The following is a 23,815-nucleotide window of genomic DNA, read 5'->3' on the forward strand; positions in this document are numbered from 1 at the left end:
CTATGCACTTCCCTTTTGAGCTAGATTAATTATGCAAATAAGGATATAATCCTTCTGTGTCATATGTATCTATTTCCTCTGATAATAAATAATTTCTATTTCTATTTCTGTTTAATGGGGTCAAATTCCCACAAGAATCCTTGTGAGTGTATTGAACTATATATCCACATCTATCTCTATGTCTATTTATATCCACATATAATGATGCATATGCATATATATACATGTATTTTCTCTATATATGGGCATACATATGTGTGAGTGCATGCAAATAAGTATGTTTATGTTAAGTTCCAGATGTCTGGTGTGATTGCAGTGTATAAGTACAATATATACTTTTTTCAAAATCTCATAATGTGATCATCTCAAAATGAAATTTCCTTCCCACCCTAAAAGAAGACTATTTTATTATGGTCAAGGTTATTTATTATGAGGTACTTAGCTCAAGACCTGCTTATTCTGGAAAAGGTTAAAAAGATAGTAAACTTTAATTTTCAATTCATCAGAATAGAGTGGACAATCTTTAACTTGAACTTTTCCAAAAAGTCAATCCTCAATAAAATTTCAGTCCAGAAAATTACATTAAATTAATTAAAATTGTTAAAAACATATTGGTGACTGGAACAAATGTAACCGTAATACCTACTCTAACTTTAATTATTATTTATACAGGCTGTTTGTAAAACATCAAAGCATTTTCTGGAGATATAGACTAAAGGTACTATTGAAATGCAGCCAAATCTGTGGCAGAACATAGCACCTGTTCTAAGAGTGCATTGTGCAGTGTTACACAGAGATTTGTGTGCTTGTATTTGTGGAGGATGTGTATGTATGTATGCATGTATACACACATATATGTACGACTTTATTTTGTTATTAATATTACATTCACATCTTCTATATGTATGCAACATAATTAGAGTTGAAAGCCCCAATTACACTGAAGTGAAAGCCTGCTTATTAATTGACAATAGGCTTCAGCTAAGTAGCAACAAAAGAAGTGCTTTGTTTGGCAACCTTTGTTAAAAGGTCCTTTGAAAACTCTTTAAGAATACTATGAATAGAGATTGAACAAACCTTTAATCCTCTTCAGGTCACACATGTGCTAAAGTGAATAATAGTGTAAGGTCTTTTTCACCTTTTGAGTTCTTTTAAGCCAGTAACCTAACTTGAAATGAGACAAAGAAAAGGCCCAAGAAAGCCTGAAAAACTCTAACTTGTACACTTCTGGCTTGTTTATTCTGCTGCAATAAGCAAAAAGATGCATTTCATGCTGGAGAGACGTATAAATACTCAATATTTATCATTCCATTCATAATTTGCTTGGTCTCTGCAAGTTATTTCCCTTTTATTCATTTCAAATGCATTTAGAACCTTAGAACATTTTTTTTTTCATTTAATGCTCCTGTTCTTTTGTGAGTATCAGTGTGAAAATCTTTCCTTCGTGCTACAGTCCCTTTTTCCTATTCAACACTAGACTGCACACGATAATTAAACCTTGGGGGCTTGGAGATTTTGGACTAAAGCTTAAAGAAATGCAGTAGTGAGGCCTCTTCTCCCTCTATCTTCCACCACTTGCTGTGGGGATTTTCTTTAGTTACACATGGCTTCACAGGTAAACAAGCTTGAAAAAAAAATCACAAGCAGGAATTGTATTAACACCTTAGCATAGCTTATAATGAACCAGTTTGCTTAATTAGATGATCGAAAAATTATGTTCTAAAACATGACAGGGCACAGACTGAAGTCTCTGTTCAGGAAAATGTCTGTAGAGTTACACCGAGGCGTTTGCAAGGGGAACGGCCTCCTGGCCAAGACTGAAACAGCAATGTGAAAACACCGGCTTTCAAACTAGATTAAGGTTCTTTTTAAAAAAATCAAATATAAAGAAAATTACACACTCTTTCTTATAATTTTGTTTATAAATGAAGCTCTTCAAGTATCTCCGTGACTTTGAAAGAAAGCTTGTGAACATGTTTCCTAAGATACAAGCCTGTAAGCATTGAGAAATGCATTTGCCTCTGAACTAGGTGAAAAACCCCACAAATGAACTCAATGACCAAAGGACAGAGAGGCACTAGAGCTAGCACCCCAAACAAGGGCCAGCTGACTGTGAGAGCTCCCTGAGCATCGCAGTAGGCTCTAGCCAGGCTGCCAGTGCAGGGGAAACTGCCTGCACTCCCGGATGCTCCCAGCACAGCCATCGGTCAGGTCCTGCTGGAAGAACTAGAGAAAACTGGGATGGGCAAGGGGTTTGAGACTCTTTGAAGGAGCTAGAGATAGCAGAGAAGCAAGAGAGGATGCAGGATGCAATGGTGTTTGAAACTGGTCTCCAACACTTGGGTTGCTCAAGGCTCAAGTAACTTCTAAAAAAAAGTGAGTGCGCGTAAATGCCTTGTCTTCTTCCTGGGATCTCCTCTTAGCCTTCCTGCTGGCCCCATCCATACAAGAGCATTTCAGACCAGGCAGAAAGGGCAATGTCCAAAGAAAAACCCTGTCTGACACAAATACTCTCAAGTCTCCTTGCCTTTTCCTTTCTTGCACTGTGTACGAAGACATACCATAATATGAAGGGCTTTTTAAGCTCACACAAGGCTGCATAGATAACTACTGCTAACATCAATCATAAATTGTTTTCTTTCTCAACACTGAAATCAGCATAACAGTAAAACACCAGCTGCTTCCAAAGACAAATGCATTGTTTAAATCAGAGCAAAATATTTACAAATAGGTTTCAATATTCAGGGTCTGAATTTTGCAGCATGTGTGCAAAATGTTTCTGTGCAGATCTATCAGCTGCGCATGCACTTGATCACTTATGCTGAGCAATCTGGGAAGCAAGTAATTGGCATTTCTCTGAGCTACTGCTCTGATCAGCTATAATCATTTCTGGAGCTCCGTAAGAAAATCTTGTGCATTTTTAGCTTCACGGTAAAAACAGTTTTTTTCATATATTATTTCTTTTTTTTTTTTTTTTTCTTTTTCTGTTTCAGTATCCATTGCTTTACAGGGGGACTGCATTCTTCCGCAGATGTTTATCTCTTAAGGTGTTTGTATATACCACTGCCTGCCATCCCCTCTGTAGATGCAACCACCAGAACCATGAATGATTATCTCCAGTAAACCTAAAAGTTGTCTGCAGCCTTTACTGTCAACATTTAGTTTTAAAAGGGACAGTTGCTTAGCTGGGCTCTTCTCTTAAGGAAATTAACTTTTTATCTCTAAGACAGCTAATTTAGCTCTCACCACCTTTGCTTCCACTCCCAAGTACCTTCTTATCTTGGGTAATCAGGATGCAGGGATTCCCAATCTATCCCTCTTTATAGCTCTCTTTCAGTAGTGTTACTGTTTGAACTTCATACCCCTGGATAAAAGGGCTAGCACACCAGCTCAGGAAGCAGTTTTAAGTATGAGGTAAATACGCAAGTTACTTAACAGCTCATATATGAACTCAATTACATCCTTCATCTCTTAAGATATGAATAAAAAGGTTTGGCTTTGATCTTGAATTACGCAATCCCTACTTATAAATCAATGTACCATGGGATTTTATTAGTAGCAATAATTAGTGGCTAACATTGCAACGAATATAAGGTTGGAAAGCTTTAAAATCCAGTGACAGATTGGGACATATTTCTCACATATATTATCTAAATTACACAGAGGAAGCCTGGATTTTTAATCGGGAAGGTATAGTAGGGATATGCAAAAGCTATTTCACTAAATATGATACTTGAAAGTATTCAAAAAATAAAAGCATACACGTGGGGTTTTTTTTCATTACTTCATCCATTTATGCTAGTCTAATTTCAAAATTAAGTTTAGAATAAAAGGTATAGTACTTGTGTACTAAAACCTTAAGGCATATGTGTACATTTAAAAAGAAATACAAGTAGGCATCAGAAGTTATTTTTACTGTAAACACTCTTCGTATGTTCCCATGTAGAATGTAATGTCTGCATAACAACTTCTCGAATGTCCAAATTCCCTCCTATTCACTTAGTGTGGAACAGATGTTGTCCTGCTTTATATTACTTTAATTTATGAATCATAGTTAGGATGAATTATGAAATTAAAGTGATAGAAAACATTACTTAAGCTTGGATTTTACTTCTGTATCTTTAAACATTTTCCTGCTTTTGTTGGAGTGCTCATTTGGGTTATTTTCCCCTTAGTTACAAGGTCAGATTTCCCTTTTGTAGGTTAAAATGTAGCCAGTCCGAAAAAGTTCACATGGATAAAGAGCCAACTCAGAGCAAGGACTGTGCATCCTTACAGAAACTTGAGATCCATAATTCAGCCATGCTGGAGAGAGCTTTTTGTTTAAAACATTGAGCTAAACAAAATGCAATTAAGGCTAACAGGACAAAAAGCATCCCTCTTGAGATTCATAAATACACTCATGGGAGACTGGAAGTAAAGAGAAAAGACCAATATAATTCTAACTGCGTCTTGCCTAAGCTGACCATTTAAACAGACAACTTTTCCCAAAGTAAATTAGTAGATCTGGTTCATGGTTTTTTTCACCCTTACTTAACCAAGTGAAGTAAATGGGAATTTTATATTAGTAAATCAAGGCATTGAGTGCAGAACTTTTATTTTACTTTGACGACAAATTGCGACCTGGGTTCTTAACTGTACTAAAAAATACTCCATCCTCTAAATAAATCTCATAAAATCATGGCAGTGCTTTAGGAGAACACTGCTTCTTCCCTTAGTTAAGTAAGACTGGAGAAATTTGGAAGATACTAACACACTACATGTACAAAACTATGGGCATTATTACCAATGTCGTTTCCTTTGCAGATATGTCTTTGCATCTTTTCTTGCTCTTAAATTTTTACATGTGAAATCCTTTGGGAAGTTCATGTACTTTGCTATTTATTTCTTTGCCTAGTTGTCACCTAGAATATTTCACCTTAGTGTATTACATCATATGTTATTTGATTTTTGAAAAGTGCTTTAATGATGTCCCTAATAATCTCACACTCATCTGAACTAAATTTATTCTGATTTTTAAATACGTTAGTGCCATCATAGACCATAATCACAGTTCCTAGCAGTGAAATAACCACCAGGAGAGGAACTTGAAATGACAGGAATAGAAACGTGTTTCTCTCAAGCGCAGATAGGAAGATGGAAGGAATCAGCTACAAACCAGGGATGGGATGGGCTGGCTGGGTCAGAGCTGGTGTGCCTGCTGGAGTTCAGTTCCACCCCAGTAGCACTTGCTGGGAGATTTCCAATGAAGTGCTCTTTGATCAGGAGAGGCCAGCTCAGCAAAACCCAAACTTACTATTTCCAGCTTTCACTGGCTGAGGTTCTGGCTTAAGGATGGAGTTCTCTAAAATGCTACCTTTCAGGAATGGGGTGATTTCTTTGTGAAAAAGCAACGTACAAGTTCTTGGCTTCGTCCAATATGGACTGGGATTAAACTATGTTTTGTATAAAAATATTTCTTATCTTACTCCACTCAGTAGCCCGCATGAACTAAGCAGAGTAAGACACTAAACTGGTGCACAGGAAACCCAGAATTACTTTCAGCTTTATCTTCCAAGTTATTATGCATATTTATGAAATTCACATATTTTGTCACCCCCATGCCTCTATAGAATAGAGGTGATGCTTACCTGCTTCATAGGCTGCTGTGGGAGTAAGACTCTGCAATGCATTTGAGATGCTCAGATAAAGTAATATGAGCCAAGGATTTACCTTGATAGATAAAGATTACAGAACTGACCACTCTTGATGGAAATCAAAAAATATATTCCAGTTTGTTTCTCAGGATGCATCTCCTGAGATTTGGGAGTGATCTATGCGTATAAAAGGCCATACACCTTCCCACATGGGAAGGTGTATCTTACCTTACTCTCTTACATGGGCCATACGATACTCTACAAATTGATTGATCCATATTTGACATTCCTCTCCGCAGCAGTTCATTGCAGGTGTCAGGCAAGAAGATGTTTCACAACTTTCTGGATTTTTGCCCCAGGTAGACTAATGAATTTATAACTGTAAATATTTGTGTCTTTGAGCTATACATGCCCAAATTATTATAATATGTAGAAATTAATTTACTATGCTTACTGTGAAAATAGCAGGCAATGTGAAACAGTCTCTTCCTAAACAGAAGAACCTATTTGAAAATCCGTGACACAACTGGAATATAAATCTTATTTTAACTGAAATACTGACACACTCAGAACTATGTAGCTATACTTATTACTTTGGGTTATATTAGTATAGATCCAATATGAGTTCAGTTTTAGATTTGTGAAATCTGCAGCAAAATGTTTCCACCTATCTACTGGATTTCTAAACTCACTTTCACCCCTGCAATAATGTATTATATCCTCAGGTTACATAGCACAAAAAGTGTCCAAGAATTTAATCATAAATCTGCATCTTCAGGGTTCCCAAATTTATGTTTCCTTTTCCGTTCTCCTCACTTTCTCCATTTAGGCCTCCTTGCCTATTTCCTGACAGCTCAGCATTTCCATTATGCATTTATTAGGAAAATAAGTATCAGTAGGAGAAATTTAGATGGGAGTGGAGAGTCTTTAATTTCATCTGAATACAGTCAGTCACTCACTTGTGGCTCCATCCACAATATCTGCTTAGCGAACTATCATTTACATAATTCAGTTTGCAATGGGCCGGTGAGGTGTGAGGTTTGGGATCCAGACGTGTTTCCCCACAGTTATCAGACAATTACAACACATGGGAGGGTGGATTACAGAATACTCCAACTATTTTCCAAAAATCAGGTCTTCCCTTGTATTGCTAATTTGGCTGCTACTTCAGGCAAATGAACTACTTTTAATTTTGAACCACCTTTACTGAAGAAACACACACCACACATGGTGTCCAACACCAACAAAGTCTGCAGATTGATACAACTTTGCAGAAACCTTCTTGTCAGAGGACACCAAGCAGGAATCCTGGGTGTCTGTGTAAAACATTGATTGCACATTTCATTTCCATTCAAAACAACTCTCCATGCAAGGCTTAATTCTCAAAATGCCATTAGCGTTCAGTTTTTCCAATTGACTCACCTTCTGTAAAGAAAAGCCAAATGTTACTTTTTATACCTAAAAGCTCTACTCTCTTTAACCAGGCAATCCATGGCTTCTGCAGAACTGATCACTCACCTGAGTTTGTGTGCATGAGCAATTCCTACTGAAGCTGATGGATCACCGGGATGCCCAGAGGTGGTACAAGTAAATCTGTGCTATAACATATGCACCCACATCCCACACACGTGCATGCTACCAAAGTAACTCCTGCTGCGCTTCTATTTCTCCTACACGCTCCTTCATCCCTCCCTGTCTGTAATTTTTACTGAAGTAATTTGCATATGAATACACAGTGGGAAAAATCTTCTCTGATCTCTCAAACCCACATGGGTTCAATAAAAAACACACGCACACACTGAGTCACACACGTGTGAAAAAGACAGGAGAAACTCCCACTGCAAGCCTTTGCACTTCCAGGAAACACATCACAGTTAAGAGAAATACCTTTTATTTGGTAGGAGCGTTCTCCAGAGGAAAAAAAAGAAAGGACAGGATCTGTCCTAGGAGGACTGGCCTCCAAAGGCTGAGCATTTCTGAATGAATCAGAATGAGAAAAAGAGTCAGATGAGGAGACAGGAATACACGGTCAAAGATCTTTAAATATATGAAAGATAAAATGCCCATTAAAAAATCCATCAGCCTTTTCTGTCCTACATGGATCCAGGCTGCTTGAAAAAAAAATTCATAGTCTCCTGGCGTTTGCACCAACTTGGCATGACAGGTGGATATTTTGATAGACAGGAGAGGGAAAGAATATTTCAAACCATGCCACCATTTAGGATATATTATCATAGAATCCCTTTACTCTGCTCTTGTGAGACCTCACCTCGAATACTGCGTCCAGTTCTGGTGTCTCCACCATAAGAGAGACATAGATTTGTTGGAGCATGTTCAGAGGAGGGCCACAAAGATGATCCAGGGGCTGGAGCACCTCTGCTACGAGGACAGATTGCGGGAGCTGGGATTGTTCAGCCTTGAAAAGAGAAGACTTCAGGGGACCTAATAGCTGCCTTCCAATACCTGAAGGGAACCTACAGGAAGGCTGGGGAGGGACTTTTTACAAGAGTATCCACTGATAGGACAAGGGGAAATGGGTTTGAGTTGAAGGAGAACAGATTTAGATTAGATCTTAGGAAGAAATTCTTCACTACGAGGGTGGTAAGACTTTGGAATAAATTGCCCAGAGAAGTTGTGGATGTCCCCTCCCTAGAGGTGTTCAAGGCTAAGTTGGACAGAGCCTTGAGTAGCCTGATCTAGTTGAGAGGCGTCCCTGCCCATGACAGGGAGGTTGGATTAGATGATGTCTAAGGTCCCTTCCAGCCTATGCCATTCTATGCAGGTTGGAAGGGACTTCAAAGATCATTCAGTTCCAATCGCCCTGCCATGGGCAGGGACACCTTCCACTACACATTTCACATCTGAGATCCAGAGTACCTTGTTCACAGTATAATTTCCCAATTATGACACTACCTTTGATAATTTCTTTTGCACAGTTTTCATCATCTGTGTTTATTTTTTTGGGGGGGAGTTGAGTATTTTTTAATATGAGAAGAAAGGAACACTGTGGCACTTCTGAGAAGAGTGGAGCAGAGACTTTAGGCATAGATGAATACTCAGTAGATTACAGGAACACTTATTTCCTCTACATATCACCATTTCCTCTCTAAGAACACACTAAAATGTTCACTATTAGAGGAAAGATTTTCATGGTCAGCACATGTCCATATGGGATCATGGGGCTACATCTTTTATGGGTTATAAATTAGCTTTAACTTTTAGGCACATTTGGTTTTGCTTCCGCAGCAAGCTTATCTTAAATGCACAGGCAGGTCAGTATAATTGCAAAGCCTTTGCAACACATCTGTATGTCTCTCCCTTTATATATGTAGTCATGGGTACATTCATGGGCATACTGTCCACATCTTCCCTCTCTCAGAGAACATTATTTGTGGCTGTACTTCATAACGAACCAAGAACTCTTTTGGTAAGCACAGCTGTGCAGAAGAGCTGCTCTCCCACTGGCAGTGAAAGGATGCAAAACACATGCAGTGATTCCGTTTTTATAAGAATATTGTATGTTTTCAAGTTCTGAAAGGGTCAAACATTTCCTATTGCAGATAAAATCAAAAAGAAAAATTGATTCAAAATACATTAGAAGATCTGATTCTCTACCGAGGAGTGTAATTCCTTCAAATTCAGTGAACAGAAAATCTCTTGTATATGTGACAATCTGTCTGCTGTTCTAGATAGTATTTGATTCCACTACTACTTTGCATGTCAAGCAATACACTTAAAGTACAAGCAATTCTACTCTATGTAATGAATAGCACAGCTAACATCGCAAATCATAGAAAAGGGATAAAGAAATTGCTATATCCTGGGATTAGGATTTTAATTAGTTGACTATAAATATACACAAAGTTTAAGTGGCTACATAACACACGTGCTCCCTTTGCATGTATGTAGTTTTGTGGTTTAGTATTACAGAACACATTCACAGTAAATGGAAAAGTTTCGTGTGCCCCAGGTAATGCATAAAAATTGTCTAAAATTTGAATGAGTGATAACAAGTGATTACCTTTCACCATCTTATGTACTTTTTCTTGTTTAGTTTTCCACAATTGGCTGTCATCGTCTAACCCCAGCCAGCAACTCAGCACCACCCAGCTGCTCGCTCACTCCCTCCGAATGGCATGGGGGAGAGAATCGGAAGAGTAAAAGTGAGGAGACTCATGGACTGAGATAAAGACAGAAGAACAACAGGTGCCAATCGCTACTACAACATTGCACCAATGGCGACATTGCCAAACGAGACTCAGTGATTCCTATCCATAAGCTGATTCATCAACTGGAGAGCCAAGGAGTGATCAGCAAGACTTTAACCGCCTCAGGACAGAGTTTATGTGAACAGATTTTTTTTATATCCCGTACAGACAGTGTAACGGAAGGCTCACTCCTGTTATTTTTGCTTTGGAGAAATAAATTTTCATTGATACATTTTATTTACACCAGCATAAATTAAAAAAATGTTTTAAAATTGGCGAAAGACAAAACTGAAGATTCTCCTTCAGTGTTCAGATTCATTTAGATTTCACCTAACCTTTTCAAAGTATTTTCTAGACTCACTTGAAAAAATGGCAAGAAAAATGAGAGGGCATTTATAGCAAGATAATTAATACTTATTAACCATCTGTCTATAAAATCCCACAGGAGAGGTAGTGTGAGACAGCAAGATGAGGTGAACAGTAAGCCCCTGCATTAATGGTTGACTTATGTACTCCTTTACACACAGTGTGAACGCAACCTAATTTCTGCTACCACATACATGACAATTACAGAAGAATGCACAGACCTACTTTCTGACAGTGGGCCTTACAGATGGCTGGATGGCTGAAACTTAGTGATAGCAGCCAGTGCCAAACTACCATCATGCTAGGCTTTGGATAAACTTCTAGTAAAAGTGTTGCCCTCCTGCCCCCACCCCAAAAAAAAAAAAAAAGTGTTAGAAGTTTGATTAACTGCATTTTAATACAATGATGCAATGATCAGGTAAAAGTGATCTGCTAATGGCTTCAGATAGGCTGTTAACACAATGTCTGAGCACGGTCGGGCTATCGTATTTGCTCTTAGATCCCTGTGATGGTTTACATAAACTTTTCAGGCGCTTATCTTAGTTCTTTTCATCTACAAATCAAGATAGGAGCTTCAGTATAATCATCTAGCAATTACTGGCAGCTGTTTAGTCTGTGATGGCATTATTTGAACTGAGTTATTGTTGGTCTCAGGCTTCATCTTAGTCCTCAAGTACATAGGTCTAACATCACTGAAAAATGAAATCAGTCATATTCCCTGGCCAAGAGGCCACACACTGGTTGTCAAACAAGACCTTAGGAAAAAGGGGGGTCTGTCTCCCCATGGTTGGGGTGATGTGTTTGTACAATATCCTCATGTAAAATTTGTGAAGTAGGCTGTTTTCCAATTCAGTAGATACGTTTCAGTTATAGTAAAGGAAGTAGTTATAAAGGAAAGAAGTTAGAATCCGACAAGACCAAAATCAGTAATGATAATGGGAAGACAAAGCAGCTTTCCATGCTCCCTGACTCATGTAGACCTGATGGATCACAAATTTAAGTTCTGTCTGTTCTGTAAGGGGAAGACATGACTGAAGCATGGGGGTGCATCTTGCTAATCCAGCAAGAGTGTATAACAAGGGCAGTGAAGAAATCATGGCATGTGTTTCAGGTGAGGCTAGTAAAGTAAGGCACACCTAGTTGTTCAGGGTGTCTCAGCTGAGCAGTAGTTGTGCTGACATGCCTTCTCTGCCATGGCTCAGCCTGATGCTGAAAGTCAGCCTAGGTCTGCCTCTCCCTGCTCTATGTAGACTTTTGTCTCTAAGGTAGAAACATATTTAGTGTATAACTTCCTACTGTGCAGGGTGGAATTTATCTACAGGGTGTGATACCTACCTGTTATTTGTCTAAATCTAAACTAGCCACGCAAGACTCATGTAATTATTCATAGAAAGAAACAGACAATCCTGTAGGGTGATTCCCCTCATCTCCATAATAGATGTCAGAAGCAGGTGAGATGAATCACTCTTCAATTTATTGACTGTGAGGGTAACATAGCTGGTTGGTATAAGCAGCTTTAGCTATTTAAAGTTGTGGCATAGATTTCATTGCTGGTACACATAAAACCTTGTTTCCTTATCCCCCAGCTCCATTTGCAGTTGTTTACTGTCTGTAATCCTAGTTTATACAGCATTTTAAAGTCTATGGTACAGTTGCTTGAGTTCAGTTGCAAGAGCAATATGAAGATTTCTTGAGTTACAAAACGGCATCAGTCATCAGTTCAGTGATACGGCAATTGCACGAATAAACAGTCCTGCCTTCAGTCTATAACTAAATCTTCTGTTCAGAGATATGCTAAATCAGTCAGACCTGTTCTTCTATTAATAAACTTATCAGTAATATATCCATTAACTGATTTAATTGGTATGCAGGAGCTTCATTATGCAATGAGACATGGCAGGGCTGTGTTACAGTGAGATAATGCACACCTCTGATGTGGTGTGAAATACCAAATGGAACCAAGTAACTTCAAAAGCCTGAAAAGTATGTTGAGTTGCCATATTGCATTGTGTGATCTTGACAGTGCATGGAAACAAGAATAATTTGAAAAATCTTTAAAGGAATTTTTTTAAATTACAAAATCTATGTAAAGAACTACTGAGTTATTTTGCGGCTAACTCATGAGCTGTAATAACAACTGTCTTCCTCTCAAAATGTTTTAGTAATTTTTGTGTTTCTTAGTGGTAATTTCAATGAATGAATCAATGAAAGGGGCATGAGATATCACAAACTTCATTGATTCTGGCGTGAAATATCAACCTGCTCTTCCTCCCAGGTGAAAGATGTTTTTCTGTAGCTTTATCATCCTCAGCAAAACACATAACACATCATACATACATTAAATGAAAAACAAACAAATCTCAAAAAAATCACGAAAACTCTCCTTGCTCCTCTCTCAAAGGAAAAAACACACACAAAAGTCTGTTTCAGGCAGTGAACTACGTTCATAGGAACAGAACTGAATCAGATTGAAACACACTGAATTGAATCAAAACAAAACAATCTCTGCATCTGAATGAGAAAAAAACCTTTGGAACTGCTTCTTATACTCCTGAAGCAATATGCTGATTTTATACATGAGTGTCAAAGTAGTTTTCCAAAAATAAATGAGTGGATTTTTGTAAAATTCCTTTGAATTATTATTTCTTCCATTTTACTCATAATGGGCAGAACCTGCAGAAACTCAAAATCACAGGAAAGTCTAACATAGAGCCAGAGACTCTGGCTTCCAGACCTGGGAGGGTAGGCTACAAAACTATTTAAATTCCCACTGTGCTATTAGCAGAAATCTTGTTTCACTTTTTGCATTTTTTTTTTTCTAAATTAATAGCTAGAGGTCATATGTTTAAACAAGTTCCTAATACCTTCTGTTCTACTCATTTACTACAAACTTCCCCATTCAAGTAGTTGCATAAGTTAATGCTAGTTTTCCTACAAAATCTTCTCCCTCTAGGGTCTAGGCATTATGTCCTCAGTGAAAATCTGAGGATGCTGACCAACTCTGACAAAGAATCCTGGAAGGTAAACTATCAGGGAAAGAGAAATCTGTTTCAACTTTTGTTGTTACATTAACATTTTCATTTATTCTGCCATTACGTGCAGAATGCAGGAGTAGACCCCAAAAGAAACCGCTGATGTTCAGCATCGTGCTCAGCGAGGAAGGGTTAGCAAAGGGATGTCTTCCCACTGAAGAAGAGGCTGACCCTTTGACCTTAGCTGTTCCCACTCACATACAGATATAGAAATGTAAGCTACTCAGCATGATGCCAGTTAATTTAAATTACCTAACATCCCAAAGGGCAGCTCCCTGCTGAGGAGCCTTTTCTTTTCTTTTTCTTTTGACCTTCTAATACAGAGTAACTTTTCACAAGGATAAGTCAGATGGTCAGCTTGGGAAGTATTCAGTTTCTGTGGCCTTTGGAGGTTTGTGCAAAAGGTCAGCTCAGACTACATTCTGCTGAATAAGGGGTTGGAAAATTGCTAAATTATGGCCGGATCCTCAGTCCATGTAAAATGATGCAGCTGCACCAATGTAGTCATTTCACTTCTCCAACTGGCTCAAGCAATAAAAAATAGGTGATAGATTTCCTTCTTCGTGACTGCAATTTATTTAACGACTTTTCATCTGAGCAACTAAGGTCCTGTTAACTCACAGAAGTTGTACCAATTGCCTGGTGTGACAGCACTGACTCTGGCCCTTTGGGTCACAGGGTGGAGCAGGACCTCTGGGGCCCTGGTAGGTACATCCCACTGGGCTGCCCTGCAGGACCACAGCATCTTCCCTGATCCCTGACCCCCCATGGCAAGCTTCTGCCTGGCAGATTAAAGGGCCTCAAAACCCAGGAATACATCGCAAACGTAGAAATTATGGTCATCATTAAAAGAAATACTAGATGGAGATGTTATGGAGGTTGCATGTTTGGGCAGGACCTGATAGATCTGTTTGAATGGTATATAAATAGTGAAAGCAGCACAAACTAAAAGGCTTATGAAGAGTTATATTTGCCCATGGGATCTTTGCCTAGGTATGATTGTGTCCACAATGTGAGAAATAATAATGCTTTCCTTGTATAGTTAAAAATAAATTGATCAATTAGCAAATCAAACATCCTATGTGCACTGGAGACCTTCATTTAGCTTTCTAGATCCTCTCAGCTCTGGACTTTCCACCTCTTTTCTTTACTTTTACTGTTTACTGGCATTTACGTTTATGCCCTGCTCCCCCTAAACTTGCATTCATGACACTGAACAAATTGAGCTTTGTCTGAAGAGCTGACCTCCAGTTCTTGATTCTCAGCAACCTGGGGGTCTTCCAGCTTGACATTAACTTGCTGAAACATGATAGTTTACTCTTTGCTAGTCATTTTTCTGGCTCCAAACTCTGAGCTGGTGCTGTTGGAGCGCTTTGCCAGGTGGGTAATATCCCTCAAGCACCTCCTTTGCCGCTGCCAGGTGCCTCGATCAGCCCTGTCACAGCCTGAGCCCCTGAGGAAGCTGCCTGATGCTTCCTGCAAGTTGGTTATCTCCTGCTGAGTTCTCTAAGGGAGCCAGTGTTCATTTCAGCTGATGTACAGAAAAGGACTTAACTTGTTTATCGAAGATTTCTCCTGTTTAAAACATTAGTTTCTTTGTTTAAGAAAAGGTCTCTCTCTTTTTCAGTTAAATTACGCAACAGTCCTGTATTGTCTTACAGGGGCCTCCAGAAGGTGTTAGTTGGCATTTGGAGCTCCTGCACAAACAAATCCTGAGGGGCTTCAATCAGGCAGTAATCTTTTTTGTTAAAGATCCACGTGGTGATTTCCACTTACTGGCTGGTGGGAAATGATTGTAGGAATTACTTACGTACAGCACATAAAACATGTATATCATTTTCTGCTATAAAGGGAACTTTCTTCCAGTATCACATTATGCCTGTGAATAAATCTGTTAAAATAACATTCTGATTAGTCTGATGAATGTATTTTTTGATGACAATTATAACCTAAATCATAGCTATCTGCTTTCAGACTTAGTAAAGAAGATATGCACTCAGTAAAAAGGTGGAAAAGGGGGATCTGATAAGAAGACCATGAGGTCTGGGCCAGTATACCTAGTTTAAAATTCTGTGCAAGGTCGTGCCTGAAAATTCTCCTTGTGTCACTTGTACAGAATTTAATTATAGCCTTCAGAAGCAAATAAAGGATGTTTTTTCCTCTTCTGCTCGTGATCTCCTATCAACTGATATTTACCATTCCTGTCGTGTCCATCCTTGAGCCATACCACACACTGTATCCTATATGGATGCTTTGAAAGGCTTCTTGCCTTGAAAGGATCAGGCATAGTTGACAAGGAAAGGTTTGCCCTGAGGCATTCACAGAAGAGACTGAGGAGCTGTACCTCATAACAATATGGATTCCACATGAATTTTCAGTATACTCTGAATGTATCTGCTGCTAAAAGTCTTCCCTCTGAGGAGGGACCTCTGGTGTCCTGAAGATGGCAGGTCCATGCTGGCTCTGCCCGTGGCTATCCCCATTGAGACCGGACCGGCTGCGTCTCCACCACATCACTTGACTCAGACCGCTTCTGGCTGCCATTTGGCACCCATCTGTTTCCTCAGTTCAAAGTGCTTGAAGTAAGGTGAAGACTGCATTACAGCCCCCAGGGCAATAATCTATGTAACCACAGCCAATCTCCTCTCGGAAAGAACGAGCTGGTTTAAGCCTAAATATAGCTCAAGAGGAGCATGAATCAATAGACGTAGAGCATGGATGGCCAGGGGACTAGTAGCACTGGGAAAAAATGCAAGGAAGGAAATTACTTGCCGCTAGTGTTCATACCCGTGTATTTCCTCTGCTTGAAGAACTTTCATTTGATCAGTGAGGATCTCCCAAATCTGAGTCCCAGGTGGTCGAGCAGTTTGCAGTAAGTTATTTGTTGAGGTTCAGCTGGGGATGGGCAGAAGTAAAAGTAGTAAGTTACTCCAGCATGAACTGAAGAAGTAGGTAGCTGTGGTCAGCGATTATAGCAACTCACATATGCTACGGGTCTGCACAGAAGGGGTCCTCTAACACCCACTCACCAGTGGGTTACACCACCTTGCTACACCAATTTACATCCTATATCAGAGCATTAAGATGGCTCTGAAGTAAAGTTAAAGTTGAGTTCAAAGCAACCCAGCTGCTTCCAGGAGCTGCTGTGCATGGGGCAGGACTGGCAGGGGAAATAGTGATTTCCCTTTGAAGTCCTAGCAGCTAGATGGATGCTGATTGTCTCAGGTTACTGTAAGCATCAAGTAACTTAAAAGCGAGTTCTCAATTTACTGAGTAGAGGACAACAGGCAATGGAAAAATATTTGTCAAGGACGATAATGACTTCTATGTAAGGCCCTCATGTCTAGAAATCCAAAGAACTTCAAGTAAAACTAGTTTCTAGAAATCATTTTCCAAGAAAACTGTTAGGTACACTGATGCTGGGTTCCAATCAGATTATTGGTAAGACAAACAACACAGTACCTAGGTGAATTTATTTCTTGCTAAGTGAATATAAACCTTTTGGGGTTTGCATTTCATAGACAGCATAATTTTTAATCTGATATGTATATATACATATTTATACTTTTACACATTTATATATTTATACTTTTATGTATTAAGTAGACAATATGTTCTACAAATTATGTATTTTTTTAACTAGGATATAACTGAAAATGTAATAAATTAATAGACATGAAAGAATTAACAAGTACAAGGCATGGGCTTTTAACCAGATTTCCTTCTATTTTCCCCTTGTTCATTGGAGTGCAGCAATATTATATCGAAGACATACTCTAGAGTGAATAGTTTGGGACCGAAGTTCTGCTGTTCAGCTATGGCCCTGGCAATTGGGAAAAACCTCGCTGCTACATGTGCTATTTTGTGATATGTTTGACAGCTGGGAAAGTACAGAGCAAATAAGAGTGATAATGCAAGGAAGCCTGAGGTTGATCACATGACTGATAAGATTCTTATCTGCCTTCGCTTCTGAGACTGGATGGTACCGTTGGCCTATAAATTACCTTCACTTCATCAAAATACATCACCCTAACGGTTCAAAAACCTTACCAGAGGTTCAGCGCTCTTATCTCTATCTCTGAGGCTTCTGAGACTGGCCAGAAGTACACACTGTAGTGTGGTTAAGATATGTGGTATAGAGTCACAGAATCATAGAATCATTTAAGTTGGAAAAGGGCTTGAAGATCATCGAGTCCAACCCTTAACCTAACACTGTCAAATCCGCCACTAGACCATGTCCCTCAGCACCACATCTACACGTCTTTTAAATACCTCCAGGGGTGGTGACTCAACCACTTCCCTGGGCAGCCTGTTGCAATACTTGATGTATGTAAAGGTATGCAATTTATTGCATATTACGAGCGTGCTTGCAACTACAATTACATTATACAAACAGCTTTGTTCATAATACGCATCAGCCTTTGTAAGGGAGAATTAAGTAGCCTGAAAATATGTTTAACTTGATGTCATGGTATGTGACATTCATTGTAAGGATCTTTGCTCTCAGAAATGTCATTTGCTAGGAAAGCATGTCCATGCATTCTGATTGTATATTGGTCATACAAATTATCTTCCCCAAAAAATATTTGATGAGAAGTAGCTTTTTTTCCTGTCAGTCTTGCTGAAGTGGAGAACTGTTAGCATATAAACTGAGTTTATATAAGAAATGACAAAAGATCAATTGCTCTGGAAAGATCTAACTCTAATGTCATCACTTTAAACCAAAGTGGATCTCTCTGTATGTCGTTCTTTCACACTGCAAACCTAACTATTTTTTGTACTTCACCTTTTATATCTTACTAAGCAAATCCTCCACTGTGGAAAGGTCCCAAAGAAATCAATACATACCTAGTAATCAATAGTGTTCTTGAAGAGAAAGAGATTACTCTAAAATTTTATATAAATAGCAAACCATACTGAATACCTGAGCTATCCTTAGAGGGTTTTCTGATTACCACCCTACAGCAATCTATAGATATATTTGGCAGTGGTACAATGTAGTTGCATAGTATTGTGGAATGAGAGTGGTATAAGGATCAGTACAAAATATAATTGAACTGTATCAAAAAAAAAAAAAAATTGAACTGTATCAGAAAACAAAGTTTTCCATGAGGGACAGGCTGTAAGTAATTTGGGCATGCAAAAATTCTATCATCACTAAAGAATAATTCTGAGTATGAAACTTAATCTTGATTAAAAAGGTCAGCAAAAATTAAATCTTTTTGTAGCAATACATTTTTTCAATCTGTATCATTTGTACCATGGTCTAAGGACTGGCAGTTTGGATATAAAATTATATGTATAAGCACCAGGAGGTTATTTTTCTCTTTAAATTCAACTATTTTTGTTGCAAAACAGTGTGCTTAATTGGATTATACTGGTAATTTACTTGACTGCAGAGGGATGCTTTTTCTCCTGTTTTAAGTGCTCCGAGACTTGTAATGATATCTCTTGAGTGAATTTAACTGTGGTGTTTCCATATCTTGAAATACAAAGTTTCTGAGGTGGCCCATGATCTTTATTAATTTTGATCTTTATCATGCTGGATAGAAACTCATCCTAGTATATTTGAACCTCCCAAGAACACACACTTACCCATAGAAAATCTCAGGGCTTCATCTAGAAAAATTCCATCCCCATGTGATATTTAAGCAGCTAGCTGCTGGAGTTTTACAGAATTGTTTCTGTCTAATAAGCAAGCATTCATCACCCAAAGGTGCAGTTTGTCTTCTGAGAATGATGAAGGAGCAAATATAGCCCAAAATGATGACTCATTCAACTGGAATGGCCTCTGAAGACTGCTGTGAAGAAATACTTTTAATATTGCTATAGAATGGCTTAAATCTAATTGAAAGAGTCTTCACTACCTTTCATTTAAGTTCTACTAAGTTTTTTATGGATACAGCCGGCTGAGATAACAGTATTTTCCAAATCTAAACTTATTGACTCAGATCTTTGCTTCAGGCAGAAAAAAAAATGCTGTACTTCCTTGGGATTTTAAACTCTCTGACAGGATAAATGGATGTGTGTGTGTAAATATGTGCATGCAAGAGAGAAAAACCAAGCTGCAGATCTCAGCTCAGGAATAACCCACAGAGGAATCTCCAAGGTATCATGATTATCTACAATAACATTGCCCCAAGAAGGACTCTGCAAGTCTTTTTTGAAGGTTCTGGCAGAAAAGAGGTTTGATACAATTGGCAATGAGATTGGTGTCTAGTTGTTTGAAGCTGTACATTTTTGAAGAAAACAGGGCTGTGTAAATTTTTGTTGACAGAGTAACACCAATATCTTCCTCCAAAAGGAATAACCTGCAAGACCCCCAGACTTCTGGCCAACTACTCAAGCCACAGATGGAAACAATTCTGTGCAGGCTTTCCCACTCATTTGCCTACCCTGGCCATGGATATCTGCTCTGCGTGTTGAACACACACTGATCTGCCTTAGGCTCATGGTTGGAACACGGCTGTAACCGAAAGTTGGTCTGGATACGTTTCACAGTGTAATTGTTTGTCTAACAACATCACCTAAAATCTCATCTGAGGCATTTTGAAAAGCAAAGCGCAGAATGCTTCAAATGGTACCGCAGATTTGGATTTTCTTTAGCTCTAGGCACAGCAGTGATGATTTTTGTACATCTTTTATGGAGTTTGGTATTAATATTTGTATATGATTATGATGGTAATAGCCTGTAAAAATGTGCCTATAACAGCAGTAGCAACAGCTCCTCCTCCTCCTTCTCCTGCTATGACTATCATTTAAAAGAACTCTTTTTCTGCATTTCCCCTTGTGCTGTATGCTTGAATGAAGGTTAAGACAGATGAGTGACAAATCAAATCTGCCATTTACACAGGGAAATAAGGAATTACAGAGGAATATCACATATATGTGATACATATCTAAAAATACACATAAGCAGATACACACCAAGATATACTTACATACGTAAAATCTCATAGAGTTTTTCATAGAATCATAGAATCATAGAATGGTTAGGGTTGGAAGGGACCTCAAAGATCATCTAGTTCCAAACCCCCTGCCATGGGCAGGGAAATCCTCCACTACACCAGGTTGCCCAAAGCCTCATCCAGCCTGGCCTTGAACACCTCCAGGGATGGGGCATCCACAACTTCTCTGGGCAACCTGTTCCAGTACCTCACCACCTTCAATGTAAAGAATTTCTTTCTTATATCTAACCTAAATGTGCCCTCTTTCAGTTTAAAGCCATTGCCCCTTGTCCTATCACTACATGCCCTTGTAAAAAGTCCCTCTCCAGCTTTCCTGTAGGCCCCCTTTAGGTACTGGAAAGCTGCTATAAGATCACCCCGGAGCCTTCTCTTCTCCAGGATGAACAGCCCCAACTCTCTCAGCCTGTCTTCATAGCAGAGGTGCTCCAGCCCTCTGATCATCTTCGTGGCCCTCCTCTGGACTCGTTCCAGTAGCTCCATGTCCTTCTTGTGTTGGGGACTCCAGAGCTGAACACAGTATTCCAGGTGGGGTCTCACGAGAGCTGAGTAGAGGGGCAGAATCACTTCCCTCGACCTGCTGGCCACGCTCCTTTTGATACAGCCCAGGATACGATTGATCAAAAGTCATTGAAGATGAGTCTTTATTGACTTCAGGGGATTTTAGATGAAGCTGTTAAACTCTACTAGATACCTACCTTAATTCGCAGGGAGGAATGCACAGGAACTACTGCCCATGGTTCCCGAGCACTGGCCATAAGGTCAAGGTACCCAGAAGTGAGGTCTTGCCTACCTGAAAAAATTAAAAATTTCTTACAAAAATCCAGGTTGAACTCCCCCAACATCCAGTTAAAACAGGCAAGCATCCCTGGACCTTCACTGATCCTACATTTCTGGGGTACCTATTGAAGTGTAAGATGAATCACCCCTTTCTGACATTTATTTATTTCAGTTTCTTTGTCAGGTGAGCCGATGAAATATCTGACTTTTAGAAATCTAATCCTTTAATCAGAACCGAGGCCCGATACAAGGCACCTAGACTTCCCTGATACTGCTTCGAGGCAGACAGTGTGGGCTGCCAGCCCTGGGTCCCTCAGGGGCAGCCAGCAGCCAATCTGTCCGGAAAAAAAAGGACTATTTCTGTATTTTTACAATAGGTAGTCATTAAAAAAAAACCTACAAGAACAGGCCCAGATGTATGCACTGGAAATGAGGCATCCCACTCTTCCCTTGGGTAGCACTCGAAGTCATTATGGCTGGACTCTAAACGTGGTGTTATAAAAAGGAAATACCCTTTCGTCATTGTCCTCTGCCAGCACGACTGCTGTCATTCAGCTGGAAAGGAAAGTGAAATGCAATTTATCCTGTGACACAGAAGAGATGCAATACTCAGCAGAAGACGAACCTAAAAGGCTCGCTTCAGTTCAACACATTTATTGAAAGAACTTATGTTTCCAAACACATTTATTGAAAGAACTTATGTTTCCAAACACATTTTTAACAGAATTTCCATTCTGTGAAATCAATGAATAAAATAATGAAACTTTGACATAGAAGCAATTCCCATGGGACGGAATTTCCCATTTTTAGCAGCTCTCATTTCTGCAGTGCATCTACCCTATGAAGATCTGGGCTAATCTAAGCATTTGCCCAAAGCTTGGAAGATTCATAAGATATACAGTAATAGTTTTTGTAAGAAAAGTTTTTTGTCAGAATCCACACTCTTTGAAATAATGTGCCATCCAACCGTCCAGCTTCTAGCAGTCACTCAATCTTAGACCAAAACATAGTATTTATTTGGATTACAGTTCTGTAGCTCCATAATATACAATGACATATTAAAAACGTGGTTAGAAAGGAAACTCTGGAAGCTACACTCTGCATTACATATGCTATCCTCATTTAATTCTATAACCTTTTCATTTATCCTTAAAATCTTGTGGAAAGATGAGATTGTTTCAAGGACAGTCCTATTTTCTTTTTGCAAAGCAATATCTAGAGTCCAGTCGTAATGATTTTGAATGCCAGCTTGATGTAAAGCTTATGAATTCTCACTGGTTATTCAGCATTCCAGGAAACTGATCCAGGCCCAAATTGGAAACACATTATGTAACTGTATCTGGCAAGAGAAGAAACTAGATTTATTGATTAGGGTTTTTATCAAATAATACCTCACACGGAAGTGTGAACTTGTCTATGGGGCATGCCTGATTGCAATCACTGACCATTAACAAAGGAATAAACTGGCTTAAGCACATTAAAGCATTTACAGAATATACTGAGCAGTGTTAAAATAAAGGATGTCATAAATTGTGTGCTGCAGCACTTTTCAAACAGCCAGTCACCTCTGCTGTGAACCTTACTGTATTTTAATTGTCTGAACTGCGCTGTTATCACAGTCTCCTTCTTTAGGAACAAACTCAAATTTAGCCTGAGGTTATTGGAATGCTTGCTAATTTTTTCACATGCTTACCATTGCTTCAGCTTAGATAACTTACAGTCTGCCTGAGCAGAAAATGCTAAAAACCCTGCACGTTTGCCTAATGAGAAGTTTTCAAGCAGGCATTGCATGCTGAAACTTGCTTTTCCACAAGCACATAAAGTGGGAACAAACCCTGGCTAATTACTGTTCAGCTAAGGTTTTATCAAACCCATTTTACTGAATTTTGTTGAATAAGTCATTCAAAAGCACACATTTTCTCCTCTTTGCACTACATACCGTTCAGTCAGGTGGCAGTCACATTATTGGATTGTGCATATTCCTTTTCCCCACTACAGGTAGAAATTTTTATTTGCTTAGGCAATTTTGTTCCTTTACTGCATTCAGTAAGGCTTTCATTTCTGTATGAAAGATCTCAGTAATACTTTAAAACTGTTATCACATTAAAAAAGGTGTTATAAATGGCAATTTATATGAACATCTACAAGCAAGAGATCTACAATTGTTTCACTTCAGTAAAAAATGGTCAGCTGTCCATGAGTCCTCCTCTGTTGCAACTCAAGGGTGAGTCCAGTGCCCATGGGCAGCTCTAACTGTACTTCAGTGAGTTCAGGTTTTGACAGTAATAAATCTGTTGTATCAGAGATGTCAGGTTCTCAGAGGACTTCACTGGTGCCATAGCCACCATAGTTAGGCAAAAATGAGCTAGAGTGTGCCTGGCCATGCTGCAGTCATACCTCCCCTGCAGATGCAGCCTGGCTTCAAGCAGTCTAATGGTTTGTAATGTATGAGTTTGCACGAGCTATGATTTTATGGAACATATTCTGCTCTCATTTGCCTTGGAGTATGTATGTTACAATTCATTTGATACCGTTGCGTTGTGTTACAGTTTGTAAGCTCTCCTTGGGCGTGTTGTCCAAGTGCACTGAGAAAGAGGAGAACGTTCTGGTTTTAGAATGCTTTCCTCTCCATGAGGTTTTGGGTTAAATATTATAGCTGGCATTTCAAAAGGACCCACTTTTCCTACCTCAAGATTTCAGTGTGCATGTTATAAGATTTACATTGTTTATCACTACATATAGGTAACTGGACTGTTTCTGTTGACAGGACACCTAAGAAAATAATAATACAAAAATAGAAAAAAGATTTATTTATCACTATATAATAA

Source organism: Tauraco erythrolophus, chromosome 2 (assembly GCF_009769465.1).
Source record: "Tauraco erythrolophus isolate bTauEry1 chromosome 2, bTauEry1.pri, whole genome shotgun sequence".
NCBI classification, from domain to species: domain Eukaryota; kingdom Metazoa; phylum Chordata; class Aves; order Musophagiformes; family Musophagidae; genus Tauraco; species Tauraco erythrolophus.